At 46.9% G+C, this 12,943-nt stretch overlaps 1 protein-coding gene across 1 annotated transcript in view; it reads left to right on the top strand.

Moving 5' to 3' along the window:
• Positions 1-5,976: 5,976 nt before the first annotated feature.
• LOC310765477 (putative ferric-chelate reductase 1) overlaps positions 5,977-12,943 on the top strand; it is a 31,574-nt gene continuing 24,607 nt past the window's right edge. Inside the window, exon 1 of the mRNA XM_083620483.1 lies at positions 5,977-6,253. The gene's annotated coding sequence lies outside the window, so the exon portion shown is untranslated. The remainder of the gene's footprint in view (positions 6,254-12,943) is intronic.

Raw genomic sequence — 12,943 nt, 5'->3', positions numbered from 1 at the left:
GGGCCAAGGTTGAGGAAGCCTGTTCCAGCACATATAAGAAAACCATATGTTTCTGCTCCCCTGCCCTAGTGGATCAGGCCCAACAAGGCACATTTGGTGGCTCCCACATCATGGTTCCTAACACTGGCTGACTAGATGCTTCTGGGAAGCCTACAAAAGGGGGCACAAGGGCTACAGCCCTTTCTCCACTTCTACTACCAATAGGCCAAATTCAACTATTATGGAAACGCAAATAAAGATGGGGCAAGGAGGGCTGGGTGAGTGTCGGTGTGTTACCATGAACCAGACTCAGTCTGCATTAGGAGGAGCTTTTTACTGTGTCGCTTTCTATCTAGGGAAGGTTGCAATGTTGTTATCTTCCTTCATTGATGGAAGGAGATGAGAGAGTCCGATAGGGAGGTTATGTTTGTGTGATGATTGTGCAATGTTATTCAAATAGAGAAGAGTGGAAATGCTCCCAGGCTACCTTCAGCAGGGTGGTCCAGTCAAGGAATGTCTTCATTTCAGCTTGACAACAAAGCCAATTTTCCTGTGGGGAGAATCTGGTCACAAAGGAGTGGAATTGAGCTCCTAGACCAGTTCTGGCAAGGAGACACAAACAGTCAGAGCTCACGTGGTCCAATATATGCCCACGTTATTATTGGTAAAGGTAAAGTAAAGGTAAAGGGACCCCTGACCAATAGGTCCAGTTGTGGCCGACTCTGGGGTTGTGGTGCTCATCTCGCTTTATTGGCCGAGGGAGCCAGCGTACAGCTTCCGGGTCATGTGGCCAGCATGACTAAGCCGCTTCTGGCGAACCAGAGCAGCGCACGGAAACGCCGTTTACCTTCCCGCCGGAGCGGTACCTATTTATCTACTTGCACTTTGACATGCTTTTGAACGGCTAGGTTGGCAGGAGCAGGGACCGAGCAATGGGAGCTCACCCCGTCACAGGGATTCGAACCACTGACCTTCGGATTGGTGAGTCCTAGGCTCTGTCTCAAAGAACACAGTGGCTTCAGTCCGCTGATGATATATAAGCCGTGCTTGTTCTATGCACTTAGAATATGGATTGGTCTCATATCCAACTGTGCCACTATCTCAGTGCAATAAATCACTCAAAAGTGAGATTAGCCAGTTACACCTTCAGCATTGCAGGAGAATATGCTGATTTGCCTGATTCAAAATATGATGTGTTTGTACTGCAGATCTGATTGGCTATTTTTACTTTGGAGCCATACTATAGCTAGCACAAAGGTTAATTATTTCAGCGGTGTTGCTAATGCTTATCTGCAGAGCAAAATCATACTGTGTGGAGTTTAGCTGAGGTTATACTGGCCACAGTTCAATACAGCGGTAGATGCATTTAAGCCAGTTGAAGTAAATGCACGTATCCCTGTACCTAACCTTGAGTAGGACTGTGGCCATTGGCTATAGCAGAGCTTTCCAAACCGTGTGTTGTGACATGTTTAGTGTGTCGGCTGCAATGTGTAGGTGTGTCACAAGAATGCTCCCTGAGATCTGCCCAGGGTTGGAAAAGGGTAATTTAACCTCCGGTTTGCGAGGAAAACTGAATTACTGTGTCGGGAAATGATGCATGTCTAAAAAGTTGGTCACCAACTTGAAAAGTTTGGAAAGTTCTGGGTTATAGAAGCATGCAGGTAGGTTAGGAATAAATGCCATTACATCTGTATTAAGGGATATTTAATCTTTCAAGAGTTGATTATTTCATTTGTTCATGTTGGTGCTTTGATAAGATGAAAACTCTAGGTGACCATAACAGCTGAAATGTTATCTCACCATGTGCAAGCGCACTTGGAATACTGTGTACAGTTCTAATTGCCACATCTCAGACAAGGTATTGAAGAGCTGGAAAGGTTCTGAATAAGGAAACCACAGTGATCATGAGGCTGGAACATGAAGAAAGATCCTAACATTTTCTGGCTTTTTTGGGGGGGGGAGTGAGTAACGGGGGATGGACATGATAGATGTGTCTGAAACCAAGCATGTTGTGGATAAAGTAAATAGGGAGGCCTTTTTCTCCCTTTCTCAAAATACTAGAAGAAGCTGGGGCCATCCAGCAAAGCTGAATACTAGAAGATTCAGAACAGACAAAAGGAAGTACCACTTCACACAGCACATAGTCACAACTATGGAATTTGCAACCACAAGCCAACTTGGATGGCTTTAAAAGGGGATTAGACAAATGTTGTTTAACCTTGATGAATATGATCTCCCGAACTGGAGGCACCATGCATCTGAATATCGCTTGCCATAGAGTCCAGGTTGCGGGGAGAGCTAATGCATTTATTTTCTGCTTGCAGGCTTCGCATGGACATGTGGTGCCCACAATGGGAACAGAATGCTGGACTGGACAGGATATTCTTATACTCTTCCCTAATCCCTGTTGTTGCTCTATTGTTATTCATTTAAAAACAACCACCACCACCAAGTATATTGCAGCACTTTGTCAAAAGTTGTCTGTTTTTGAGATTCCTAATTATGGGTAGCATCCGGTGACGTCTCCCCACTTGTGCAATGGAATTCCACTTGTGCAATACAACCTCTGGTTTCTCTTCTCCACACATCTTTACCCTACCCCCATAGGCGCAAAAGCCAATCTAGCAGGTTTCTCAATCATCTGGAGCAGATTGTGGGGGCTGCAGGAGGAAGGGGAAGCCTGCTCATGCTATCCTGGACCTCACTCACTCATGTATCACATTTTCTTTAGGTTGTGCAATATACAGTTCTTTTTTTAAAAAAACAAAAACTTCTCATTTATAGTTGGGGGGAAAAGAATCTGTTGATTCCCCCCCCCCAAATCCTACACTTATAAAATATATAGAAATATTTTCATAACTAAATAAATACATTTATATACATGTATTTATATACATCTCTATACATCTACACACACACACACACACACACACACACACACACAGACACACATATTTACAGTGGTACCTCAGGTTACAGACGCTTCTGGTTACAGATGCTTCAGGTTACAGACTCTGCTAACCCAGAAATAGTGCTTTGGGTTAAGAACTTTGCTTCAGGATGAGAGAGAACAGAAATCGTGCAGCGGCGGCAGCGGGAGGCCTCATTAGCTAAAGTGGTACCTCAGGTTAAGAACAGTTTCAGGTTAGGAACGGACCTCCAGAACAAAATAAGTTCTTAATCCGAGGTACCACTGTACTTGAATGTTAGGGCCAGTTTGTAAGAGCAAACATCTTCCTGACCAGGGCTTGCCTACTTTTGGGGGCCCACTGGAAACATCTGTAAACTGTGATGCTCCACAATTGTGCACACATTGTAACCATGAGCACATACAAGCATGCACAACCGAAGGCTTGTTTGGGCACATGGGAAAGCATCTGTGTTGCTCACAGGAGCTGTGGTGGCCATCCATGCTTGTATTGAACCTCTTCAGGGAGCTATCATGGGAGAAGCAAACTAGCTGAGCAAATAACTGTTATGTACTGAAGTTCTCACCCTGGGCCAGCAGGGGGATACTGTAGATAGTTTTCACTCAGGTCCGCATATGCAAATAAGTAATTGAAAGTGACGTTCAGTGATTGGATAGTTACAGAAAGTTGTTACTGTTGCCATGTAGTTGAGCTCTATATAAGCAGGTTGGCTGAACCCTTCAGCCCTGTTCTGTTCTGGCCTGTGAATAAACAAGAGCTGTCTGAAGAATCGCTGTATCGTCTGATATGTTCACCCACAACTTAACAATAACCATGCAGCTGATTCTGCGCCTCCTGAACAGACATCTCCGACACCAGAGAACAATTGAGAATGCTCACCTCGGAGCATGTGTTCTCAGAGACTGTGTTTGCAGTCCTATTTTACTATGCACTCATTGCGTTTCCAGTGCTAGGTTTTTACTTCATGTTCATGTGACGTTATCCAAAATGCATATGTGTCCTTTAAAGCCCCATCCTTTAAACTGCAGAAAGAAATCTTATACCACATTTAGAAGGACTGAGAGGAGCTTCCAAAAGCACAGCTGAGTGTAATTGTGGGCTATTTGTACTGTCTTCATGGGTGTCCACAGGAATTTTTGGTGGGTGGATGAGGGTGGGGAGCAAAGTGAAACACTGCAAAGGGGGCTAGCTTCTTAAACAAAACAAAACAAAAATGAGACTTGTAGTGCCTGTACATTGCGCCTCACCTTGAATTCTACAGATGCTGAAAACTTACTTTTTCAAAAGAAATGAAAGCTGTGAACCTGAGGCTATGGTTCCGGGGCAGGGAGCAATCCCCCCCTTGCCCATTATGGTAGGATTTAGACAAACATCCTGATTGTGGAAGTAATTAGGCATATGGAAGGCTATATTACCTCACATTGGGTCAGGCAAGGAAGCCTGAGGGTTGGGTAGAGAGGAGAAAAGGAATGGAATATTTCCCAACCTCACAGCAGTGGGACGAAACAAGCATATTAAAAGGGTAGGGGCAAATTGCACGAACCACAAAAGTCCTTGTGGAACTATTTGCCATTCACATATCGGTGGAGCGTGTACAACACAAGCCCAAGACAAATGTGTTCCCCCCCCTTGTTTATATTTTTCATAACTTGGACAAGGTAACAGTGAACTTCATTGGGAATGGCAGTGGAAGTGCCCTACACTGAAAATCTCTGCTTTGAGGCTCCCCACTGGCTATCACTAAAGGGGGAACTGCTGTGGCACTGGGACCTTCCTTCACCATGGTGAAGCCCCCTCCTCAACTGGTAGCATTCTTTGGTGGAGATTGGCGTGGGGAGAAAACCATGTTGAGAAACCTCAAGGACCGCCTCTTTCCATATGAACCTACCCGGACCCTGAGATCATCTTCTGAGGCCTTTCTTCGTGTGCCTCCTGAGAGGTGCAGAGGGGGGCAACATGAGAATGGGCCTTCTCTGCAGTGGCTCCCCATCTGTGGAATGCTCTCCCCAGGGAAGTTCATCTGGAGCCTTCATTATACACCTTTAGGCGCCAGGCGAAAACATTCCTTTTTAACCATGCCTTTGGTTGATCTGATTTACATCCTATGCCCTTTTAAAATGTGTGTGGGGGGGTGCTATTGGGTTGTTGTTTTTATTTTTATTATGTATTTTGTGAGGGACACGGGTGGCGCTGTGGGTTAAACCACAGAACCTAGGACTTGCTGATCAGAAGGTTGGCGGTTCAAATCCCCGGGACGGGGTGAGCTCCCATTGCTCGGTCCCTGCTCCTGCCAACCTAGCAGTTCGAAAGCACGTCAAAGTGCAAGTAGATAAACAGGTACCGCTCCGACGGGAAGGTAAACGGCGTTTCCGTGCACTGCTCTGGTTCGCCAGAAGCAGCTTAGTCATGCTGGCCACATGACCCAGAAGCTGTATGCCAGCTCCCTCGGCCAATAAAGCGAGATGAGCGCCGCAACCCCAGAGTCGTCTGCGACTGGACCTAATGGTCAGGGGTCCCTTTACCCTTTACCTTTTTGGTTGATCTGATTTACACCCTATGCCCTTTTAAAATGTGTTTTTTGGGGGGGGCTATTGGGTTGTTGTTTTTATTTTTATTATGCATTTTGTGGTTTTATATCTTGATTTTATTCTGTGAACCGCCCTGAGACCCCTGCATATAGGGCAGTTTATACATTCAATAAACAACAACAACAACAACAACAACAACAATACACACACGATGTGGGGGTTAGGATTGCACCCTTAGCCTAGACGCGACTTGATGTCTCCGGGACCATTCAATGTGGGTCTAGCAACATCTCGATTCCTTCCCTTTTTCTTCGCGACTAACTTGACCCACTGAACTCAAGGGGACCCAAGTTCAGCTGACGTCCGGATCCAACCCTTTATGTCTAATTAAAGTTTCCCGCGTGGCCGTGAAGATAAAGGCACCCCCGCCCCGCGCGCCTTATTGATAAGCGCGTGTTGCCGGGTCACAGCAATAAACAAAGCTCGGCGGGAAAGGCAGTGGCCCACCTTGGCCAGCAGAGGGCCCAGGCGCGGTCTTAAAGGCAGGGAGGGGCGAGCGCAAAGGCTCCACTTTGCATCCAGCGGTCAGGCAGGCGACTCGTGCGCAGGATCCCAAGGCTGCGCTGCAAAGAAAGGTGAAGCGAAGGCGAGGAGGAGTGGCCGCAGCAGGAATATTCGGAATGCGCCTAAGTTTGCCACGCTTTCCGTCTTAAAAGGCTCCTGTGCCTTCAAGAAGCTGACTTCGAGGAAGAGGCATTGCTCGGCTGCATCTTTCGCGTAGGAGGAGGTCCCGGGTTCATTCCTTGACCTAGCCAGGTAGGGCTGGAGACTGAAATGTTGGCAAGCTTTGGGCGTCTGTCTTGCATGCAGAACATCCCAGGTTCAGTCCAGGTTGGGCTGAGAGAGAAACTCTGGCATGGGTGTAGCCAAGGGGGTGGGGGGTAATGAGGGGCAGCTGCCCCCCTATAAATCAATAAAAATACATAGCTAACTGAGGTTCTCCCCCCCAAAAAAGGTCTGCTCCCCTAACAAAAGGCCTGCCCCCTCCCAAACAAAAATCCTGGCTACGCCCATGGACTCTGGTCTGAAATTCTGGACAGCTGCTGCCGGTCAGTGTAGACCAGGGGTAGTCAACCTTTTTATACCTACCGCCCACTAATGCACCAGTGATCTTTATAGGAGGAGAACATAGTTTCCTATATTCCTGATATTCACTAGGTGAAGCTTTTCCGGTCAGTGCATTTTGGGGTTGATGAAAACTGCACCTGTTGAATGGGCTGCCTGCCTCACAACTCTTAGCTGTGCACTTAATGGGATGTAGGAAGTGGGGAGCAAGACAGAGAATGAGAGGTGTGTGTTGGACCTCTGGATGCAGTTTTACTGGCCTCTTCACTATATACCTATAGATTGCTGGCATGTGGGATTTGTTAGCTTTGCTCCTTTGAGCTCATGTGTTTGAAAATGTTGTGTGAACGAGGCCAAGCTGGGGCCTGTAGCTTTACTCGTGCAAAAGCAGTGGCTCGCTGCCTCGATCCTGGCAAGTGTGCTAGGTTTGTGCCTGCCTTCAATGCACCCTTCAATGATTTTAGTGCTGCATTTCTTTCAAGGTGGAGAAAATTGTACCTGGCTAATGAAAGAAAGCAGTGGTTTATGCAATGCAAGGTCTAGAATTTGCTTCCACAGGAAATGGTAGTGATAGGCACTGAGTTGGATGACTTTAAAAGGGTAAGGCTATTGGTGGCTACTAGCCACAATGACTTTGTTATGCCTCCACTGTTGAAGTACAGGGAATCACAACTTGGGAGAGTGCGTAGGCTCTTTTTATACAGTGGTACCTCGGGTTACATACACTTCAGGTTACATACGCTTCAGGTTACAGACTCTGCTAACCCAGAAATAGTACCTCGGGTTAAGAACTTTGCTTCAGGATGAGAACAGAAATCGTGCTCCGGCGGCACGGCAGCAGCAGGAGGCCCCATTAGCTAAAGTGGTGCTTCAGGTTAAAAACAGTTTCAGATTAAGAACAGACCTCCGGAACGAATTAAGTACGTAACCAGAGGTACCACTGTATTCTTAAAGGTGAATTCAGAACACCTTACAACCTCCAGTGCAGACACATCTATATTATGCTGCTCACCTCCCAGTTCCCCAATCCTAATTTTGCTAATTTCATTACAGGTCAGATTTGTGTGTTCTGTTGTATTTGCATAAAGGTAAAGATAAAGGTACCCCTGCCTGTACGGGCCAGTCGTGACCGACTCTGGGGTTGCATGCCCATCTCACTTAAGAGGCCGGGGGCCAGCGCTGTCCGGAGACACTTCCGGGTCACGTGGCCAGCGTGACGAAGCTGCTCTGGCGAGCCTGCACCAGCGCAGCACACGGAAACGCCGTTTACCTTCCCGCTATAAAGCGGTCCCTATTTATCTACTTGCACTTGAGTGCTTTTGAACTGCTAGGTGGGCAGGAGCTGGGACCGAACGACGGGAGCTCACCTCGCCGGGGGGATTCGAACCGCCGACCATACGATCGGCAAGTCCTAGACGCTGAGGTTTTACCCATAGCACCAAGCATTAAAGAACACAGCACTCTTTTAGGGGGAATAAATGGATGCTACCAGCACTCAGGTAACTAAGGTTGTAATCCTGTATGCCAGGCACTTTGCCCTCATGGTGCTGTGGGACTACAGCTTCTATCAGTCCCAGCAAGCATGACCAATGGTCAGGAATAATGAGAATTGCAGTCCAACAAAAACTGCAGAGCACAGTATTGGCTACGCCTGCTGTACTTACTTGGGACTTCATTGTGGCGTACTTCAGAGTAGACACATATAGGGTAGCAGCTACTTATTTTATCACTTTATGTGTATCTTACATTTGTGCCTCTACCTTTCTCCAAGAACGAAGGGCAGCTTTGGTTATATCTTTAAGTGCCCCTACTGAGAGTGGAAGAACAGTGAGCAAATCACACTAGGCTTTGTTGAAGGAGCACTTTGGTATCACTTAAAGTTTAAATCTTGAAGTGTTAGGGAGAGAGATGCTTCTTAGGAATAGGTGAAAGGTAGGTGATGGATATCTGCCTTTATAATGCATCGACTTGCAGGTGAGTGCCTCGGGTATTACTAACACTTAACAAGGTCCAGCAGTTTCATAAGGGGTGGTTTAAAAAAGAGGGTATTTGGTCATAGTAGATCTTAAACCAGAACTGGCTCGTCTGTGGAAATCACTGAGAGACATAGCACCCAGCATCTTGTAGGTATCTCTGAACTGCCTCTGTGGAGGTGCCACAGGGTTCTGTCTTGAGCCCGGTCTTATTCAACATCTTTATCAATGACTTGGATGATGGACTCAAGGGCATCCTGATCAAATTTGCAGATGACACCAAACTGGGAGGGGTGGCTAACACCCCAGAGGACAGGATCACACTTCAAAACAACCTTGACAGATTAGAGAACTGGGCCAAAACAAACAAGATGAATTTTAACAGGGAGAAATGTAAAGTATTGCACTTGGGCAAAAAAAATGAGAGGCACAAATACAAGATGGGTGACACCTGGCTTGAGAGCAGTACATGTGAAAAGGATCTAGGAGTCTTGGTTGACCACAAACTTGACATGAGCCAACAGTGTGACGCGGCAGCTAAAAAAGCCAATGCAATTCTGGGCTGCATCAATAGGAGTATAGCATCTAGATCAAGGGAAGTAATAGTGCCACTGTATTCTGCTCTGGTCAGACCTCACCTGGAGTACTGTGTCCAGTTCTGGGCACCACAGTTCAAGAAGGACACTGACAAACTGGAACGTGTCCAGAGGAGGGCAACCAAAATGGTCAAAGGCCTGGAAACGATGCCTTATGAGGAACGGCTAAGGGAGCTGGGCATGTTTAGCCTGGAGAAGAGGAGGTTAAGGGGTGATATGATAGCCATGTTCAAATATATAAAAGGATGTCACATAGAGGAGGGAGAAAGGTTGTTTTCTGCTGCTCCAGAGAAGCGGACACGGAGCAATGGATCCAAACTACAAGAAAGAAGATTCCACCTAAACATTAGGAAGAACTTCCTGACAGTAAGAGCTGTTCGACAGTGGAATTTGCTGCCAAGGAGTGTGGTGGAGTCTCCTTCTTTGGAGGTCTTTAAGCAGAGGCTTGACAACCATATGTCAGGAGTGCTCTGATGGTGTTCCCTGCTTGGCAGGGGGTTGGACTCGATGGCCCTTGTGGTCTCTTCCAACTCTATGATTCTATGATTCCATGATTCTATTCTATGAGAAGTATCTGATCTGAGAGGGGACATCAATGATCTAAAAGCTCTGTGGTGAGTTATCTGCAAAGGGAAGAACTGAGGTTCAGCAGTAGAACCAATGTTTGGCATGTGGAAGGTCCCAGGATCGATCCCTGGCATGACCTGGTAGGGCAGAGAGAGAGAGAGAGAGAGAGACCCCTGTCTGAAACCCTGGAGAGTTTTTGTCAGTAGCTGCCAGTGTAGCAGAGCAGTGCTTCTTACTCAGCTTCCCAGCACAGAAATCACTGCTGGTAATGGAGAGCAGGGGGTGCGGGTGGCGCTGTGGGTTAAACCACAGAGGCTAGGGCTTGCCAATCAGAAGGTCGGTGGTTCGAATCCCTGCAATGGGGTGAGCTCCCGTTGCTTGGTCCCTGCTCCTGCCAACCTAGCAGTTCGAAAGCACGTCAAAGTGCAAGTAGATAAATAGGTACCGTTCCGGCGGGAAGGTAAACGGCGTTTCCGTGCGCTGCTCTGGTTTGCCAGAAGCGGCTTAGTCATGCTGGCCCGGAAGCTGTACGCCGGCTCCCTCAGCCAATAAAGCGAGATGTGCGCCGCAACCCCAGAACCGGTCACGACCGGACCTAATGGTCAGGGGTCCCTTTACCTTTACCTTTATCTTTAAGGGAGAGCAGAGAGGTGGGGAGTTCAGTGAGGTGTGGACACAGGGAATTGCATATTGACTCCGCCGTTGTGCCTACACCACACTGACATTGTCATTTCCTTTACTGGCAGCAGCAATCTCCACATTGGGAAGCCAAGTACAGTGGTACCTCTGGTTACGTACTTAATTCGTTCCAGAGGTCCGTTCTGAACCTGAAACTGTTCTTAACCTGAAGCGCCACTTTAGCTAATGGGGGTCTCCCACTGTTGCTGCGCCACTGCCACGTGATTTCTGTTCTGATCCTGAAGCAAAGTTCTTAACCCGAGGTAATATTTCTGGGTTAGCGGAGTCTGTAACCTGAAGCGTCTGTAACCTAAAGCGTATGTAACCCGAGGTACCACTGTAAGTGAGTTTGCACTGCTCCTTCCAGCTGCCCACTCCTGGCCTCTGATGGTCAGTGTTGACAGTATTGAGCAGGACAGACCAGGATACTATGGATAGCTTTGAATAGTCATCCTTAGTTTAAAAATGCCAAACTTGAAAATTATTATTATTTCCCCTATTTCTCTCTTTGTCCCACCCTAACCTCCAGGTCCTTAATTTGCTCTCATATTTGTCTGAAGTTTCACTTTCATGTGTCAGAAATCAATAGGCAAAAGAACCCTGTGACAAAGTTCATTTTTAATTGGAAGAAAAATGGCTATTTATTTTAAAAGGCTGCATGGGTTACGTGAGATACGTGCGGCCAGGAGTGGTTTGGCTCTATTCCTGAAGTCTTAATCTCCGAAACAATGAAAAATGCTGAATGAATTGAAAGCTGATAAGTTTAAGAAGAGAACCACCCACACGTACTTAAGAGCTGCGTGTGAGCTGTGGGATGGGGCTGGGCGGTGATGATATGCTGATGGAGCCAATCTTGCACATCTACTGGTGCACCTATGCGAGCCCCGACATCACCACCTTTGCACCACTCTTGGAATTCTGTGTAATGTGGAAATTTGCTAACATCTATGGCAGGCCTGGTGAGGAGTACCCAGAGACTATACAGGCTTCCAGACAGCAGACCTAACATGGTCAAGTGTCATTTACATTTTTCCAAAGGGGTAGCTGGCAACAAGCTTTTAAGAAATTTAGATTTTTTTCCTGGAAAAAGTAATAAATCCAGATTAAACGGGGGTGGAGTAGGGAAATACGGACTGACGTTTTGCGGACAATGGCATCCTATGGATGCTGGTGGGGGGGGAACCCCAAAACAGAGGACACCCATCACACAGTGCAGAACTGGCCCTGTTGCAGCTGCCATATTGTACTCCTTCTTTACCCTGCCGTATTATACTCCTCCTTTACCCTGGAACTCCCTGCCCATTGACCTCAACCATGTGCGCCTTCACTGTATCTCCCTTTGGGACTTTCTAAAACCATTTTTGTTCAAGCAAGGCTATTCTGACATGTAGAAGCCGTCGTGTGTTTTATTTAATTCTAGCTTAATGCGGTTTTGAATTATTTTTAGTTTTAAATGCTTGATTTTCACTGTTTCTCACTCTTAGTTTTATTGTTTTGTTACCATCAAGTAGTATATAAATGTTGTGAAATAAAACAGCCTCCTGGCCACCTCACCGTGCTCTGCTTTGGTGACCCAGCTGCTGGTGTCTCCCCACACAATGAGCAGTGTCTGTTTCCAGGACTCAGAGAAATGAATTGGGGGCTCCTGCCAACCCCTGCATCTGCCACCTGAGGCAGCTTCATCACTCTAATAGCAGGACTGACCCTGGTGGTCTTAATGACAATGTATAGGACAGTCTCCCAGGTACAACAACTTTGTTGTTGGAGTAAGCAAATCAGTTAGTGCATAGTGTATTGTTGCCACCTCGTTGCCTGTTCAGCCCCACCCGATGCATGTCAGCACAATAGCCAAAATAATTCATTGGCATGGTGGAAGGTTTGGATTTTTGGGCTCACTGTGTATTGCTTCTTGCACCCAGAGGCTTGCAGTGTGCTGCTCTATGAATGCATGTGCTTGTTCCAGCTTGCTAAATAACTGCTCTGATTTACAGTGGCTGCTGCTGTAATTCACCTTGTCTCTGGTATCAGTGGAAAACTACATAAATAGCATTATTGCTCCCCTGGTCTCTTGACTGGAGAGTGGGGGCGGCCACCGAGACCATATAACACCGGTCCTGAAAGACCTACATTGGTTCCCAGTACGTTTTCAAGCACAATTCAAAGTGCTGGTGTTGACCTTTAAAGCCCTAAGTGGCTTTGGCCCAGTATACCTGAAGGAGCATCTCCACCCCCATCGTTCTGCCCGGACACTGAGGTTCAGCGCCGAGGGCCTTCTGGCGATTCCCTCACTGTGAGAAGCTAAGCTACAGGGAACCAGGTTGAGGGCCTTCTTGGTAGTGGCGCCGGCCTGGTGGAACGCCCTCCCATCAGATGTCAGAGATAAACAACTACCTGACATTTAGAAGACATCTGAAGGCAGCCCTGTTCAGGAAAGTTTTTAATGTGAGACATTTTAATGCATTTTTAATCTTTGTTGAAAGCCGCCCAGAGTGGCTGGGGTACAAATAATAAATTATTATTACTATTACTCAACTTCACTTGCCAGGAATTTCCTTGGGTATTTGAGA

This window comes from Podarcis filfolensis, assembly GCF_964270895.1.
Source record: "Podarcis filfolensis genome assembly, chromosome: 6".
NCBI classification, from domain to species: domain Eukaryota; kingdom Metazoa; phylum Chordata; class Lepidosauria; order Squamata; family Lacertidae; genus Podarcis; species Podarcis filfolensis.
The sequence above is the reverse complement of the archived record's forward strand: the minus strand, read 5'-3'. Positions and strand labels throughout refer to the sequence as shown.